General features: G+C 42.5%; 4 non-coding genes across 4 annotated transcripts; 3 read left to right on the plus strand and 1 right to left on the minus strand.

Annotated features, from left to right (window-relative positions):
- The first annotated feature begins 266 nt into the window (after positions 1-266).
- trnaa-ugc (transfer RNA alanine (anticodon UGC)) lies at positions 267-338 on the plus strand. Its single transcript has one exon. It is a non-coding gene; the product is annotated as a tRNA-Ala (tRNA).
- A 1,155-nt stretch (positions 339-1,493) lies between these two features.
- On the plus strand, positions 1,494-1,564 carry trnag-ccc (transfer RNA glycine (anticodon CCC)). Its single transcript has one exon. It is a non-coding gene; the product is annotated as a tRNA-Gly (tRNA).
- An 825-nt stretch (positions 1,565-2,389) lies between these two features.
- trnaw-cca (transfer RNA tryptophan (anticodon CCA)) lies at positions 2,390-2,461 on the plus strand. Its single transcript has one exon. It is a non-coding gene; the product is annotated as a tRNA-Trp (tRNA).
- A 414-nt stretch (positions 2,462-2,875) lies between these two features.
- trnap-ugg (transfer RNA proline (anticodon UGG)) lies at positions 2,876-2,947 on the minus strand. The gene has a single exon. It is a non-coding gene; the product is annotated as a tRNA-Pro (tRNA).
- Positions 2,948-16,716: the final 13,769 nt, after the last annotated feature.

Below are 16,716 nucleotides of genomic sequence, written 5' to 3' on the forward strand. Positions count from 1 at the left end.
ACAATATTTCTTCCTTGCTAAGCGTCACAGCTGTACATGCAGTGATTAGTTCTCCTGCTCAGGTATCGTCTCTCAGGGCATCGTGTGTTGTCTTTGTGTGTCTTTGTGTCCGATGCTTCACAGCTCACAGGCCAAAGTACGTGCTGGCCTTCATGGCTCACATGTACAGATGAGTTACCTCAATGTAAGTATCATAGGTACAGCACAGCTAAAGCTGTACAGTACAGCTGAAGCTGCTAAAACTGCTAAAGCTAGCACACCACACAGGGAATGTAGCTCAGTGGTAGAGCGCATGCTTTGCATGTATGAGGCCCCGGGTTCAATCCCCGGCATCTCCATTGTTGATAATGAAGCACATTGTCAGGAGAGACATGTCACAGGCTGCTGTGGAGCGGTAATTGAGCGATCAGAGTGTTGGAGAGCAGAACTCTTTCCTGTGCTTCAGATACACTGTTTGGTTCTGAGCTGATCATTAATAATCAACCAATGAATGATCAATAATCGTCTCAGCTGTTCTGAATGGTGACAGTGGGGCAGCCTTTGTGTTTACACCTGAATCACATGTGATTTTGGAAATTCTTCAAAGCAGCTTCAAAGGAAGAGTTTCATTCTGGCAGTATTGTGACATCATCAGGTGACATCATCAGGTGATGTATCAAAGACAGCAGCTCTTCAGACTCACATCACAATTAGTTTTGTGTCTTATTTGGCTCCATTTGGTGGAAGCTGTGAATGCTAGTACACATTTTAATTTCTGGTGATGACGTCACCCAGCCCCCCCATGTTCTCCAAACGGACCCAAAGTGGTACCATTCATTTGTTCTTGCAAAGCTTTAAGTCCATGATTGTGATACATATACTGATCTTTACTTGCACGTTCACAGCGTGATTATATATATTTTGATCTTGGCAGGTGACCGATTATCTGTAAGTTTTAAAATCTGTTGTTAGTTTTATTAACTTTTGGAAATGAATCACTTTATGCGTATTGTTTCTGGAGAGCTCACAGGGGTGCAGTATCTGCTCCAGCAGACCGGTCAGGTGCTGCAGGATGTGCACCCTGATTCACCTCCTCATTGAGGAGCATGATGTGGAGGATGACATGGAGGAAGATGATCCCACAGTGCTGGAGGTCCTTCATGCCCCCAGCACATCCACACTGGCGTCCAGCCCTCTGCCTTCTACTTCCTCTTCTGTAGCTGCAGTTGATACTCAGGCTGAAGATGAAGATGAAGCCACAGGGAGCACACATGCTTTAGTGTTTTAAGTCCTAACTCCTTTATTATGAAACAGTCAAAGTTTCAGAGACCAGAATGCCCTTTAGTGCAGGAAGGAGTTTACCTTGAGTCTGGCGCCTTAGACCACTCGGCCATCCTGACAGACAGATGGATACTTGAATTTGAATTACTTGGTCTTCCATATGACAAGTGGAGATTTGCTACGCTCTACTCTGCATTGCCATCATATTGGAGGTGAGTTTAGCTGTGCAGTCAGCGTTGGTGGTTCAGTGGTAGAATTCTCGCCTCCCATGCGAGAGGCCCGGGTTCAATTCCCGGCCAATGCAATGGTCACCGCTCTCCATGAAAAGCAGCAGTCAGCACTGCCTGGATACAACAGTGGTCAGGGCTGTATGATGTATGTTTATACTGAAACACTGACAGCTCTCCTCCTTCTCACTCTTTTACTTACTCTGGGTTCCAGGCCTCGTTGGTGCAGTAGGCAGTGTGTCAGTTCCTGATCCAACAAACATTTGGCTCCTGGCCCAGTTTGGTTCTTTCTTCTATCAGCAGAACTCAAAGTTATCTGGCATGGCCATGATTGTCTTTGGAGCTTCATTAACAGTGTGCACACATCACAGATTTTTTTTTTTTTTTTTGCTACACTCTGGTGCAAAGTTTATTAAGTTCATTCCAGGAGTAATCCACAGACGGCCAGATGCTCCAGCTGAGGCTTGAACTCACAACCTCAGCATCTCTCTGCAGGTTCCTGTCCACCATCCTTTCAGTTAGCAACCAAACACACTGGCTCATTGCCCCACAGAGACTTAATGACCAGCAGCTGTAGTTACACTATTTAAACCTCAGCTAGTTTCATGTTGGTTCAAACTGATGTTAAGATATTTGACTCTAGCAGTCATTGTTGGTCGATGTATGCTGGATAAGAGAAAGTAGATGAAACACAGCACGTCTCTCAGTGGGCTCCAAAAGACCACTGAGCCATCCTGACATGTGTGTCCAGCTGCCAGTCTCTGATGAGGAACTGCAAAAAATCATCCAAAAAATTTACAAAAAACACAGACTGTTATGTGTATTTCCTTCTTCAAATCTTTATTTTGGTCATTTAATATGTTTTGCTGCGTTTCAACTCCTACAGTTGTGCGCTTCAGAGAGACTCTGTGGTGCAATGGTAGCGCGTCTGACTCCAGATCAGAAGGTTGCGTGTTCAACTCACGTCAGGGTCAGATCATCTGTTTGCACTTTTGGTAAACGCTCACATACTCTGTGGTGCAACACGACGTGTTTTTCTGATGAGCCATTTAATTTCTTCACATCACATTTCACATCACTATTTCCCATTATTTTAGATGGACACACATCACCATTTGATTTTATTTCAGTTTATTTTGAACAATATAAAAAAAAAAACAAACCCAAAAGTCAGCAAGTTTTATCAATGATATGGAGGGTGGAGGGTTTAGAAAGTAGTTAGAAAGTCACAAATGTTACCTTAAAGGGCGTATTGCAGGTTAAGGACCACATTGAATCAATGTTTAAAAAAATAATATTGGAAATGTTTTGCTGGAAAGTGAAGGAGGTAAAATGTCCACAGCAGAAGGGGGGGGGGCAGCAGCAGATCATTGGACACGTCAGATGAAGGGCTCGTCCGGGATTTGAACCCGGGACCTCTCGCACCCAAAGCGAGAATCATACCCCTAGACCAACAAGCCCTTGATCAGGTCTTTTAAATTATTGAAAAAAAATTTACTTTTCATTCTGATCTGAGCACAATGGATTAGCAGTCCATCACCTTAACCAATCGGCCACCTCTTCATGTTTGTTGGCAGCTGAAGATGTGGTCTGAACACGGTCTGGTCTTTAGCCTGAGCAGGAGTTGTGCCTTCATTGGCCATTTGTTTTAATGAACATCTACCACTGATCTACATCCTCTTTGGACCTTTACCTAACCACAGAGGCTCTGAGCTGCTGCAGCAGGTGAAAAGAGAAACTGTCTGATGAAGCCTCCTCTCTGCTCACAGTTGGTTTGTGAGCCTCCTTTTTGAGAGGTGGTTGAATGTTATTTTGGTTTTTACTTTAGACTGCACATCCGGTGCCAGTAGATGCCTCGGTCAACCTGTCAACCTGTCTATCAGACCCAGTACCAACTAGCCTCTTTAAAGAGAGTTTTTAATTTAATTGAGCCGTTCATTCTAAATAATACCTCGAGACCAACAAGCCCTCAAGGAACACACACTGAGGAAGAGGGTGCAGCTCAGCAGTAGAGCATATGACTGCAGCTCAAAAGGTCCCCCAGTCAGATTTGTTTCTCTCTGGTATAAAACATTTTAAAACTGAAACAGTGAAAGGATTTCTCCAACAAGCCTTTTGAAGGTGCTGTGTTCAGGTGACAGTCTCCTCTGGAATTAAAGGTTCAAATACCACTCCTGACAGTCTGTGCTGTTACCCAGCTTCTTTGTCTGAGGGCCTTCTGGGAAAGATCTTTGTTGTGCTTTAAGTCACATCTGTCCTCATTCAGCTGATTCCTCAATTAACTGTTAGTACAAACTCTTTGTAAATGTTAGCACCTTGAAACTTCCGACATAGCTTTTTATCTCTCATTTCAGCATTAAGAAGCAATGTCTATGACATTCAAACATTCTGTGTGTGAAACCACTGGTGGAGAAGGTGAATCAACCTGAGAGAAATGAGGAGAGACGGGGGGCTCAGTCGCAGAATCATTTTCGATAGTTAAATTGTTTATTACAGATCGTAGTTCAATTACAGCATTCATTACAGCTTCAGGATGATTCAACTCATCTATAGCGAGGTTTATTGCAAGAAAAGGGTCGTCTGAAAAACTCCTGCAGTCGTCATTACCTTTTTGTTCCATGTCACACTTTTTTTTTTTTTTTAACTCAAACCACATTAAAACATCATATCCTCATACGCCTGTGCATACAACCTGTCAAGGAATCTCTCGAGGTGTCTGCACGGAGTCCTCCTGTGGTTGTACGAGCAGTTTGGTGATCTTCTGTAGGATGGCGACCTGTTTCTTCTGGATCGCTGGCTCCTCTTCTTCCTATAGTCTGGGGAAAAAAACTGCTAATGCTACCACACCATGCAGGGGATGTAGCTCAGTGGTAGAGTGCATGCTTTGCATGTATGAGGCTCCGCGTTCAATCCCCGTCATCTTCAGCGTTGATAATGAAGCACAGGAAGTACTTATCTTGTGCAACACCCTGATCTCTCAGCTTGGAGCAATTTATCCTGTGTAGTCATCCTACCAAATTACCAAAGTGAACACAAGTGTACATGTGATGACAAAACAGCAGCCATTGAAGTCCACTTAAAGGCAAACTCCTAATGTTTTGGCCTCTTTTTTTAAACTCACGTCAAGACATCATAATGAAGTTACGTCAAGTACATATAGAGCAGGTCTAGACCAAACTCTTATTAAAATAATTTTGACTTTTATTTTGAGAGCAGGAAGAAGGATATCCAATCATCTCATCTGCAACACCATACAGGGAATGTAGCTCAGTGCTAGAATGTGTGCTTTCCATGTATGAGTCCTTTGGTGCAATCCCCAGCATTGCTAAACAAGCACAGGAAGTACTTATTTGTACTAATATGACATGGGTGTCATTCCCATTCTGAAGTGTCCAAGGTGCCTGATTAAGGCTCCACTCTCTTCGGAGGTGTGGGTTTGAATCCCACCACTGCCAGTTGCCTCCATTCCTTTGGATCCTGCATACAACATCAGTTGAGTGTGACGACTGAGTTCTCAGTTTAACACATGATGGATTCTAGGTCTCCCACATGAATACCTTTTATACCATTCATGCTGAAATGAGAGATAACAAGCTTGTAGGAAATGCCAAAGGTGCCACAGTTTCTACTAACAGTTGATTGAGGAATCAGAGGAATTCAAAACTGAATCACATCAGTGGAGGTGCGGTGATTTTCTGTTTGCAGAAACAGGCCCTGTGAGCAGCTAAGCCACAGAACATCTTTATGACATTCTTCAGCTACGATCAAAAGGCTTGTTGGGGAAATCCTTTCACTGTTCCACTCAAGTCCACAGCACTCTGCTCAGTTTTTTAGCTTTCAGCTGATCAGTATATGTGGATGGACCTGGTATCTGCTATATGGAGCTTTGCTTGGTTTTCATAGCTGCCTTCCAAGCAGTTGACCTGGGTTTGATTCCCGGCCATTGCAGTTCAACTGTGTGTCTACAATTTAACTTTGTGTTTTTCATGTTTGTTTTCCTTCCAGAAATCCTGAAATCCTGAAATATTGTAGATCTCAGGCCGATGGTGCCAAAGTCCTCCAGCTACAGACCTGTAACCCGTCCTCACCACAGCTGTACATCTGTTACACCCTGTAGTTGTCTCGGGGAAAGGGAAGCTTATTGTCATATAGTGATGGGATGGCTCCATACTCCAGAACATCCCTGTGAACCCGGTCATACACCTTCTCCAAATCAAATCTTGGGGTTCCACATGTCCACTATAATTCCAGTGGATAAGACAAAGCACGTCTCTGGGTGGACTCAAACCATCATCCTTTCAGTTAACAGCCAAACGCGCTGACCAATCGCCCCACAGAGACATGATGTTGCAGCCTGCTGTTCCAACTACACACAGCAACAAGTGAACTAAACACAGCAGGTCTCTGGTGGGCTTCACAGCCTTTCAGTAAACAGCTGATCACATTGATCATTGTGTCACAGAGTGGAGCCGCCCCCTGGTGATCATTAGATAGACTGCAGGTGGAAGTCTCAGTACTTTTTAACCTGCTAATACACTTTTATAGAAAGTTTATGGTCCTTAACTTACCAGATACAACAATAACACAAAGTTACAATGATCAGTCCAGGGACACTTCCGTGCGTCTTTGTGCGCATGCGCTCAACCATTTGAAGCAAACATGAACAAGAATGTGACGTATGCATCTGTGTAGCTTTGGAGATCAATGAAAGACAGGAAATGCCTTTGATGCCTTTCAATTACTATTGTAATGATGTCATCTTCACATATAACAAACTTTGGATAGTGAACAGCTAGCTGTTGCTAAAACACCATTAGCAGAGGATGGTTTCGATCCATTGACCTCTGGGTTATGGGCCCAGCACGCTTCCGCTGCGCCACTCTGCTCATAGCTAGCTGAGCTGCAGCATATAAACTCGAATCCCATCTCTGTGGAATCTGCGTAGGAATGCCATTCCTTCTTTTCTTCAATCACCAGGACAGCAGATATTATCAGTGATATGGGGGGTGGGGGATAAGGAAGTAGTTTGAAAGTCACAAATGTTACCGTAACTTGAGCACTAACTTGACTGTTGAATTCAGTAAGTGCTACTTGTTGGGGCAGCGCTGACTGACAAAGACAACAACATCTTCTTAGAATACAATACTGATCATTTCAATTATGAAACACAGACGACTTCCTTTTGTACAAGTGTTTCTCTTTGGGGTTCTCCTGGATGGTATTAAAACCAGTTTTGATAGATTTCTTTCTCAGATTTCTCAGCTGAGTGAGTGAATTTGTCGTCAACATTTCCCGAACTGAAGCACAGACTTGTGTTCTGAGAGCAGTAAGTGCTATTTGTTGGGATAGTGTTGGTGATCGGGCTTTTAGCCTTTATGGCAGTGACGTCACAAAAGGCAGCAGCGCTTCAGACTCACACATCACTTCAAACCTTTGAGGAAGTGACACACAACTGTGAGGAGCATAAGTGTTGACCGACACAGATGGTTTTCAGAGACAGACCGCAGAGAAACTGTCAGCACTGATGCTGAGCTGCTTAAAGTGTCTGTCTTGTAAACAGGACATCCTGCATTGAAACCCAGCAGGGCTTCACTCTGCTCATCATGTCTCTGTGGCACAATCGCTCAGCACCTTCGGCTGTTAACTGAAAGTATGGTGGTTCTAGCCCACCCAGGGAGGCACTTTGACTGATTCACTGATATTATGTGATCTACAGCACTCATTGGATCAGTTCACAGCTGAGTATGAAGCAGCAGGGACGAGGATCAGCACCTCTAAATCTGAGGCCATGGTTCTCAGGAGGAAACTATATCAGGAAAAGTAAAGGAAAAGGGAAAAGGAAAGTATCTCAGGTCTTGTTCATGAGTGATGGAACTCTGTTGCTTATGTAGTGGTGTGATGTTGTTGCGCTATATGATGAACATGGCAGTGAAGAGTTCACCCACACAGATGTGGTTTCAGAGACAGACCACAGACAAACTGGCAGCGCTGATGCTGAGCTGCTTAAAGTGTCTGTCTTGTAAACAGGACATCCTGCATTCACCCAGCAGAGCTTCACTCTGCTCATCATGTCTCTGTGGCACAATCGCTCAGTGCATTCTTCTGTTAACAGAAAGTATGGTGGTTTCTGCTGCAGGTGGGGAATGAGTCCTTGTATCAAGTGAAGGAGTTCAAGTATCTCAGGTCTTGTTCATGAGTGATGGAACTCTGTTGCTTAACCATGAAGGCCAGCAGGTGCTTTGGCCTGTCTGTGTGTTGGATGTGAGCTGCTGAAATCTCTGAACACCATGACACAGATAATATCCGTCTGATGTGTCATCTGTAATCCAGATGTTGTCAGCAACAAACAGATGTTCCTGACAGAAGCTGTGCTGATTCACTTCAGCCAGCACATGAGCCTCTTTCTCAGGAGCACACACAGAAAAAATAAGATTTTCTATTCCAACAATATACGTGATGTCCTCGCGTATGAATGAATGTTTCACTGATGCAGATTTTTACAGAACAATATCAACAACTAATAACTCCACAACGACTCTGTGTTACGTAACTGGAGATCAAAGGCAGGTTCTGTCTTTCATTTCATCTGCGACACAGATGCATGCACACTCTCACGTTCTCGTCAAATGGATGAGCGCATGCGCACAAAGACAGAAACGTCCCTGGACTAACTTGACCAATTCAGAATGGGTAAAATTCGGGACATGTCAGAAAAACAGCAAAACAGTGGCCGGTCACTCACACACTGTGTACATAATTGAATGCAAACTTTCATAAACCATGGTCTGAACTAGTTCATTTTAAAATTTGTAAACTGAACTATTAGCTAGTTAATGTAGAAAGGGAACTTTTCCAACACTGTCTGACTGCACTGCAACGTCTCATCACTCCTTCTCGCGCCTGCGACTTCCGCTCTTTTCATCATCGGAGGGAGCTGGCTGCAGGAGGACTCAACCATCAGATCATTTTTAATGTTTTATCAGGAAATCACTCCAGACTCTACTCTAGTGTCATTTTCGGAACAATCATGGCAGGATTCGGGATTTAGGACAACTGCTTTAATTTCGAGACTGTCCCGATTTTTTTTTTGGGACGTCTGGTCACTTTAGCTGTTACATGTTTAAAAGTGAAGGAGGGAAATTGAAATATGTCACAGTTACACTAACAACACAGGATGCAAGCACACAACAGAGAGAACACACACACACACACACACACACACACACACACACACACACACACACACACACACACACACATACACAGACAGGGCTATATGCCTCCTGTAACCGCAGCAGCTGCATGTGAAAGTGTTGAGAGTTCAGCCTCCATTTTGAAGCTGTCGGAGCAGAAGCAGGGAAACTGAAGGCTGAGGCCGGTGAGTGTTAACATTATTATTATTTCACTGTCAGTTTGTCCCTGTGGACTGTGGAGGGACGAAGACTCACAGTGGACTTCTGTAACACTGAGACACTGACACATGGAGGTCAGAGTTCACTTTGACGAACAGAGAAAAACTCCAGCTGAGCTGAGAACAGACCGTAATGTCTGATAGTATCAAAGGATGAAGGATCTACCTGATACAGAAAGTTCAGAGCTGCTAAGTGTTTTGATCAACAACTTTTGAAAACCTATTACTTAGGAATTATTATTTACAAATTTTATTTGAAAACTGACAGTTTGATGCTCATATCTGAGACCATGATGATCATTTTCAACCAGCGACCTTGTCAGATATATAGAGAAGAGTAACTAACTGAGATGGGCTGTTGAAGAGTTGAAGAACATGGCAAAAAAAGTGATAGAATATATTTTTTTCTAATAAGAATGAATATAATTCTATCTTGAGTAAATGTCACTGTACACTTTAATAATTATAATGATGATAAGGATCTTTATACAAATAAACAGAAACCTGCCTGATCTACATCAGTCAGATTATTATTCTGTGTGATTGGGATAGATCATCAGTGTAGAGAGCAGCAGGGTCCCCTCTCCTCCTCCAGCAGCATCGCACACGAATGTTGTGAGCAGTAATGAATTTATAGGCAGCAGCTCTCAATCAGACTGCTTCTTTTTTATTTCCCCAACAATCTGTCTCTCAGGACTAACAGTGTTCTCTTCTAAAGTTACTTTCTGCCATTCACCTTGTTTCATTTAGGTCAGAACTTGGGCTTTCAAAAAATGAGTGTTTTCTTTTGTCAGTTTGATCAATCATTGTTTCCTCTTCAGTAAAATTGAGCTTCTTCTAATTTGCGTACTTATTCTATAATAAAATTTTTCCGAAAGGAAAATGCTAAACTTAATGCAAACCAGGCAGTTGAGGGTGTGTTGGTTTCACCATCTAGTGGACAGATAATAGAATTTCATCACATCCTGTTTGTTTCTCAGAAAATTAGTTGAGTAATGAGTAACGAGCAGCTACATATTTTCTGAACACACAAAGCTGGAATGTGTGTAAATCAACCTGAAGTGAGTTCAGCAGGTGAGAATCTGTATATTTCTGATCAACAGGATCACTGTGATCACATTGTACTTGTTGATTTAGATTTTTATGTTACTTTTGGCAGCAGTTTGATTATAATCTGAGTTTATTGATGGAGGTTCCTCAGAACTGGTCAGCTGGCTAAGAGGCCTCTGAACTCAGTTTGACTTCAGTTTCCTCGGTTCATTTGTCTTCCAATACATTTAGAAACAATAAGAAACAAAGGCAGCACTTTAATATGACCAGTTTGTTCAGCACAAACAGTTTGATTTCTCCACACTGTGACTGATTTAATGTAAAATGTTCCCACATTGTTTATCACCATCTAGTGGACAGATAGTAGAACTTCATCACATCATGTTTGTTTCCTGAGGAAGATATTTTTTATTGTTTATCACTTTAATCCATGAGAACACTGATTGAAAACATGTAATATTCAAGGTCTGTGTCTCCTGAAAGCACTGATTCAGTTCTGTTGCTTTTTAATAACAAAACCAAAAGACATGGAAGTGGAGAGTTTTTTAAACTGAAGACAGTAGAGAAGAAGGTGATGATGAAAAGAGATGTCGTTTTAAAGTTGAAGCAAACAAAAAAAAAAACAGCAAAAGACAAAAAACTAAGAAACACTTGCGACTGCACATTTATGTTTTGTCTTGTTTTTGCATCATTTTCCTCTTTATTACATGATGTTGTCCTCTTTGACAGTTACAAAGCTTTATGAATAGTAGAAATTAGAATTCAATATTGAAATGATAAAAAAATCCAGATTTCTGATGGCTCCATCTGTTGGTTAAACTCAGAATTATATAGTTGTTGTTGGCTCTGAATGATTTGTTCACTGCTGACTGTTGAGTGTACATTTTGAGTATCTTTCAGATACAGTGAAGCCATTGAAGGTTTAAAGCAGCACTCCTTGTTTTTATTGTTGTGAATCATTTGAGGCAAAACGGAAATCTATAAATTGTCAAGTTGTTTGCCCAATAAGGTGACATGAATTAAATCACAGCACCATCAACACATCCTACAGTCAGTCATCTAGTGGACAGAGAGAAGAAGAACCATCAGACCTGAGATACATTTCTCTGAAACTTTCAGATTACTGACAGATCAGACTGATTTCTATGTGAAGTTGTGGAGACACACTATTTAAATAATGTGTCAAAGAAACAAATATTTGAGGTTTATTGTAGTCATCAGATGAGAGAACCACCTCCTCTGGTCTTGGGTTTTCTGACAGGTCAGACTGGTTTAGTTGAAACTGTTATTTTTTATTTCATTTTTTATTTATTTTTATTTCATTAAAATCGTAGACCTCGAAATGTGCCAAGCTATGGTGATCATAACTGTGTCAAGGTTCAATAATTCTTCAACTTGCACTGTAAAAAGTCAATGGTGATCTGAGTTTGTTTGAAATTTAGTGTTAATGCCAAAATATAACAATGAACATTGGTGTTGACATGAATCAGGAATGTTCTCTGTTTATAACAGAATCTGACTGAAATCAACACAGAGAGAGAAAAATCAAACAGTCAGTAAACAATCAGTAATGCTGATTATGTGTGCTGTGATATCAATCCTGTTGTAATGAAGCTTTTTGTTGTGTTTGTGTGAAGGTGGAGGCTCAGCTATGAATCAGTGTGAGGACAGAGAGGAGGGAGCCCCTCCCTCTAAAACCACTCTGTGTGGGGAACATGAGAGTCAGACCAAAGCTCAGAGGTGAGATGAGGATCTCTAACTGTCCATCTGTCAGAGCTCAGCACTCAGATCACTGCTCCATCATCATTCATTCTCACTGTCACTTACATTTTTTACTGCTTCAGTTTTTTTTTTTTTTTTTTGTCCTTCTCTCCACTGGGAGCTCAACCAGGACGTGGAGATTCGTTCAGTCATATTCACCAGTCCATCACAGGGCCAACACACAGATACAGACAGAGACAGACAATCTGCCACTCTCACATTCAGACCTTCGGACATGGCTCTTGTGGAGCAACAGCACTAACCATAATGCTGCTGTGCTGCCTGCATGGAGAGATATATTTATTATTATTATTATTATTTGACTTGCAGATGTCAATAATACTTTATGCAAAATACTTCACTTGAGTCAAATGAAAAACATCCAAACAGTCAAATTAAAATGAACAACAACAATAAAAACATTGCACAATAAAATATTCTGGCTGATTTGTGGCTATGCAAATAAAAGCTGGACTTGGCTGATTTATTTTAAACTGATAATTTTCTGCCCACTTTATTCATTGTTAATTATTTTACTGTCAACTCTGTTTCTACCAGCTACCGGAAGTCAAGACCAGATTCTCCTGAACTGAGCTGTGTGTCCATGAAGAGTGATCGGTCTATGGATGACTTTATCAAAGAAAAAAGGTAAAAGTTGATCATTTGTTGTTGTTTGACTCATTAAAGGTATCAAAGCTTGTCTATCAGTTTCTCTGGTGTTCATAGAAAACTCCTGGAACAAACTGTGTGTTTGTGTCTTTTCTCCTCAGAATTCAGTCTGACAAACATCATCACACAGACCTGGACTCCATATTTATGGTGTGTAAATGTTCATCCAGTGACTACAACAGACACCAACAAAGACTTTAGTTTGAAGCTGCACTCTTTAGACCAGTAGAGCTTTACTCTGTGACAGACAGGAGTTGAATTGGGATTGAACAGGTTTGGGGTGGGAGAGAGTGGGAGAGGACTGGGAGTTGTAGTTCACCACAGAGCAATAATCCATCAGCCTCAACAGATATGTTCTGTATGAATAGGGTCTGTTGGAGACAGACCCTGAATTTTCACTTCCTTAGTTGATGTGTTGAAGGGCTGTATTAGTTTGGTCTTCATGTGATGATCAGGATCTCTGTGTTGTCAGAATCTAAAGTCAAACTTAGTAAGTTACACCAGTGAAGTTAGTTTAGTGAAGTCAGCAGGGCTGAATCTTTCTGTGTAGCTCTGGAAAGAGACGTGGCAGCAGATGATACAGCAGCAGCTAAAGTTGAACTCTGCTGACTGATGATCCATCAGTTTATACTGAGAGTGAACTTTACACAGAATGTTATTGTGTTCCAGCTGCTGGAGGAGAACATCGTCTGTTTTGTGAAGAACGAGCTGAAGAAAATGAAAAGGAGTCTGAGTCCAGATTACCCACAATTCATCAAGAATGAGGATGATGAGGTGGATGAAGAGCAGAGGAGGAGCAGAGAGGCATTTCTGAAGATCACAGTGAACTTCCTGAGGAGGATGAAGCAGGAGGAGCTGGCTGACTGTCTGCAGAGCAGTAAGAGGATTTAACATGATGGGTCAATTAGACATTTACTAAAGTATCAGGAGACGGAGAGAAATAATCAAATTCTTACTCCTGAAGAAAAGTAAACATCAACCTTGTAATTTACTCTTTGATGATATTTTCATTTTGCCCATTCAGAATTTAATGCGCCATTTTGTCGACATAAACTCAAATCTACTCTGAAGAAGAAGTTCCAGTGTGTGTTTGAGGGGATCTCTAAAGCAGGAAACCCAACCCTTCTGAATCAGATCTACACAGAGGGAGGGACTGGAGAGGTCAATGAGGAACATGAGGTCAGACAGATTGAAACAGCATCCAGGAAACAGGACAGAGCAGAAACAAGCATCAGACAAGAAGACATCTTTAAACCCCCACCTGGAAGAGACCAACCAATCAGAACAGTGATGACAAAGGGAGTGGCTGGCATTGGGAAAACCGTCTTAACACAGATGTTCACTCTGGACTGGGCTGAAGACAAAGCCAACCAGGACATAGAGTTCACATTCCCCTTCACCTTCAGAGAGCTGAATGTGCTGAAAGAGAAGAAGTTCAGCTTGGTGGAACTTGTTCATCTCTTCTTCACTGAAACCAAAGAAGCAGGAATGTGCAGCTTTGATCACTTCCAGCTTGTGTTCATCTTTGACGGTCTGGATGAGTGTCGACTTCCTCTGGACTTCCACAACACTGAGGTCCTGACTGATCCTACAGAGTCCACCTCAGTGGACGTGCTGCTGACAAACCTCATCAGGGGGAAACTGCTTCCCTCTGCTCGCCTCTGGATAACCACACGACCTGCAGCAGCCAATCAGATCCCTCCTCAGTGTGTTGACATGGTGACAGAGGTCAGAGGGTTCAATGACCTGCAGAAGGAGGAGTACTTCAGGAAGAGGTTCAGACATGAGGAGCAGGCCAGCAGGATCATCTCCCACATCAAGACCTCACGAAGCCTCCACATCATGTGCCACATCCCAGTCTTCTGCTGGATCACTGCTACAGTTCTGGAGGAGGTGTTGAAGACCAGAGAGGGAGGAGAGCTGCCCAAGACCCTGACTGAGATGTACATCCACTTCCTGGTGGTTCAGTCCAAAGTGAAGAAGGTCAAGTACGACGGAGGAGCTGAGTCAGATCCACACTGGAGTCCAGAGACCAGGAAGATGATTGAGTCTCTGGGAAAAGTGGCTTTTGAGCAGCTGCAGAAAGGAAACCTGATCTTCTATGAATCAGACCTGACAGAGTGTGGCATCGATATCAGAGCAGCATCAGTTTACTCCGGAGTGTTGACACAGATCTTCAAAGAGGAGACAGGGCTGTACCAGGACAAGGTCTTCTGCTTCGTCCATCTGAGTGTTCAGGAGTTTCTGGCTGCTCTTCATGTCCATCTGACCTTCATCAACTCTGGAGTCAGTCTGATGTCAGAAAAACAACCAACAACTGGAAACTCTAAACAAATAAGGACTGAATTGAAAACAACACATCTCTACCAGAGTGCTGTGGATGAGGCCTTACAGAGTCCACATGGACACCTGGACTTGTTCCTCCGGTTCCTTCTGGATCTTTCACTGCAGACCAACCAAACTCTCCTACGAGGCCTGGTGACACAGACAGGAAGTAGCTCAGAGACCAATCAGGAAACAGTCCAGTACATCAAGAAGAAGATCAGTGAGAATCTGTCTCCAGAGAAAAGTATCAACCTGTTTCACTGTCTGAATGAACTGAATGATGGTTCTCTGGTGGAGGAGATCCAACAGTCCCTGAGATCAGGACGTCTCTCCACAGATAAACTGTCTCCTGCTCAATGGTCAGCTCTGGTCTTCATCTTACTGTCATCAGAAAAAGATCTGGACGTGTTTGACCTGAAGAAATACTCTGCTTCAGAGGAGGCTCTTCTGAGGCTGCTGCCAGTGGTCAAAGCCTCCAAAAAAGTTCTGTATGTGCAAATAAATCCATCCAGATAAACTAAAGATATTTTTATTAGCTAAAGATTAACAACACATTTTTGTGATTGTTTTCTCTTGTTTTTCTGATTCCTCCTCAGACTGAGTGGCTGTAACCTCTCAGACAGAAGCTGTGAAGCTCTGTCCTCAGTCCTCAGCTCCCAGTCCTCTAGTCTGAGAGATCTGGACCTGAGTAACAACAACCTGCAGCATTCAGGAGTGAAGCTGCTGTCTGTTGGACTGAAGAGTCCACACTGTGAGCTGAAAGGACTCAGGTTAGTTTATAACTGTATTAATATTTAACGTGATATTCCTGTAATACCGAGTGCGCTTTTTTTTTTTTTCATTTTATGTTAATTCCTCCTCAGATTGAGTAGCTGTAACCTCTCAGACAGAAGCTGTGAAGCTCTGTCCTCAGTCCTCAGCTCCCAGTCCTCTAGTCTGAGAGATCTGGACCTGAGTAACAACAACCTGCAGGATTCAGGAGTGCAGCTGCTCTCTGCTCAACTTCACAGTTCCTATTGTCAACTGAACAGACTCAGGTTCATGTGTAACTGTTTTCTATTAATTACTAATATGTTCCTTAAATATCGAGTGTCGAAATCGATTTTTCTGTGATTCCTCTTCAGACTGAGTGGCTGTAACCTCTCAGACAGAAGCTGTGAAGCTCTGTCCTCAGTCCTCAGCTCCCAGTCCTCTAGTCTGAGAGATCTGGACCTGAGTAACAACAACCTGCAGGATTCAGGAGTGAAGCTTCTGTCTGTTGGACTGAAGAGTCCACACTGTGAGCTGGAAGCTCTCAGGTCAGCAATCAAGTTTTCTTTTTTTTTTCTTTTTTATGAATGTTCAGGTAAAATCAGAAAAAAACAACAACCTTTCTGCTGCTTTTGGCATCTGTCACAGTTGTGATGATGGAGTTCTCATTCAGGAAAATGTTTAAGGGGCTCAAAGACACCAGAGGTTGAGTGGACTGCTGATATGATGCTCTGTGGATGAATGAACCTGGTTGAACACAGAGCAGAATCAATGCATCACTATACTGTGTTTGTATAAATCTGTCTTTAGTTTAATCAGTGTGTTTGTGGTTCAGCTGTTGTGTTGTTCTGGTGTTGTTGAGGCCTGACAAAAAAAGAAAAACTGCAAGTTTACCTCCCTAATAATGAAACAGGAGAAAAGGTTCATGAAAACAAATTCCAAAACAAAAAGAAAGAACAGTTGTTTAACCCAAAACAAAATACAGCACAAGCTAGCATGATCCAGAGCAGGGAGCAGGAAGGAGGAGGAGTCACTTCAGTACAGGAGAACTTCCCTTTTAAAGAGGAGAACCAGCCATTCACACCTCTACACCTGAACAGAAAATGGGACACACACACCCATCAGTGTGTTAAATGGTTGAGGGGACAGTGATGGACTGTGTTAGCTCTGTTGTGGGGCTCCTCCAGGCAGGTATGGAGTCCCAGTATACAGGCACCTTTTTCCTCCTTGGTACTCCTGGGATCATCACCACTCCTCAGGCCA

This window comes from Echeneis naucrates, chromosome 2, assembly GCF_900963305.1.
Source record: "Echeneis naucrates chromosome 2, fEcheNa1.1, whole genome shotgun sequence".
Classification (NCBI taxonomy): Eukaryota; Metazoa; Chordata; class Actinopteri; order Carangiformes; family Echeneidae; genus Echeneis; species Echeneis naucrates.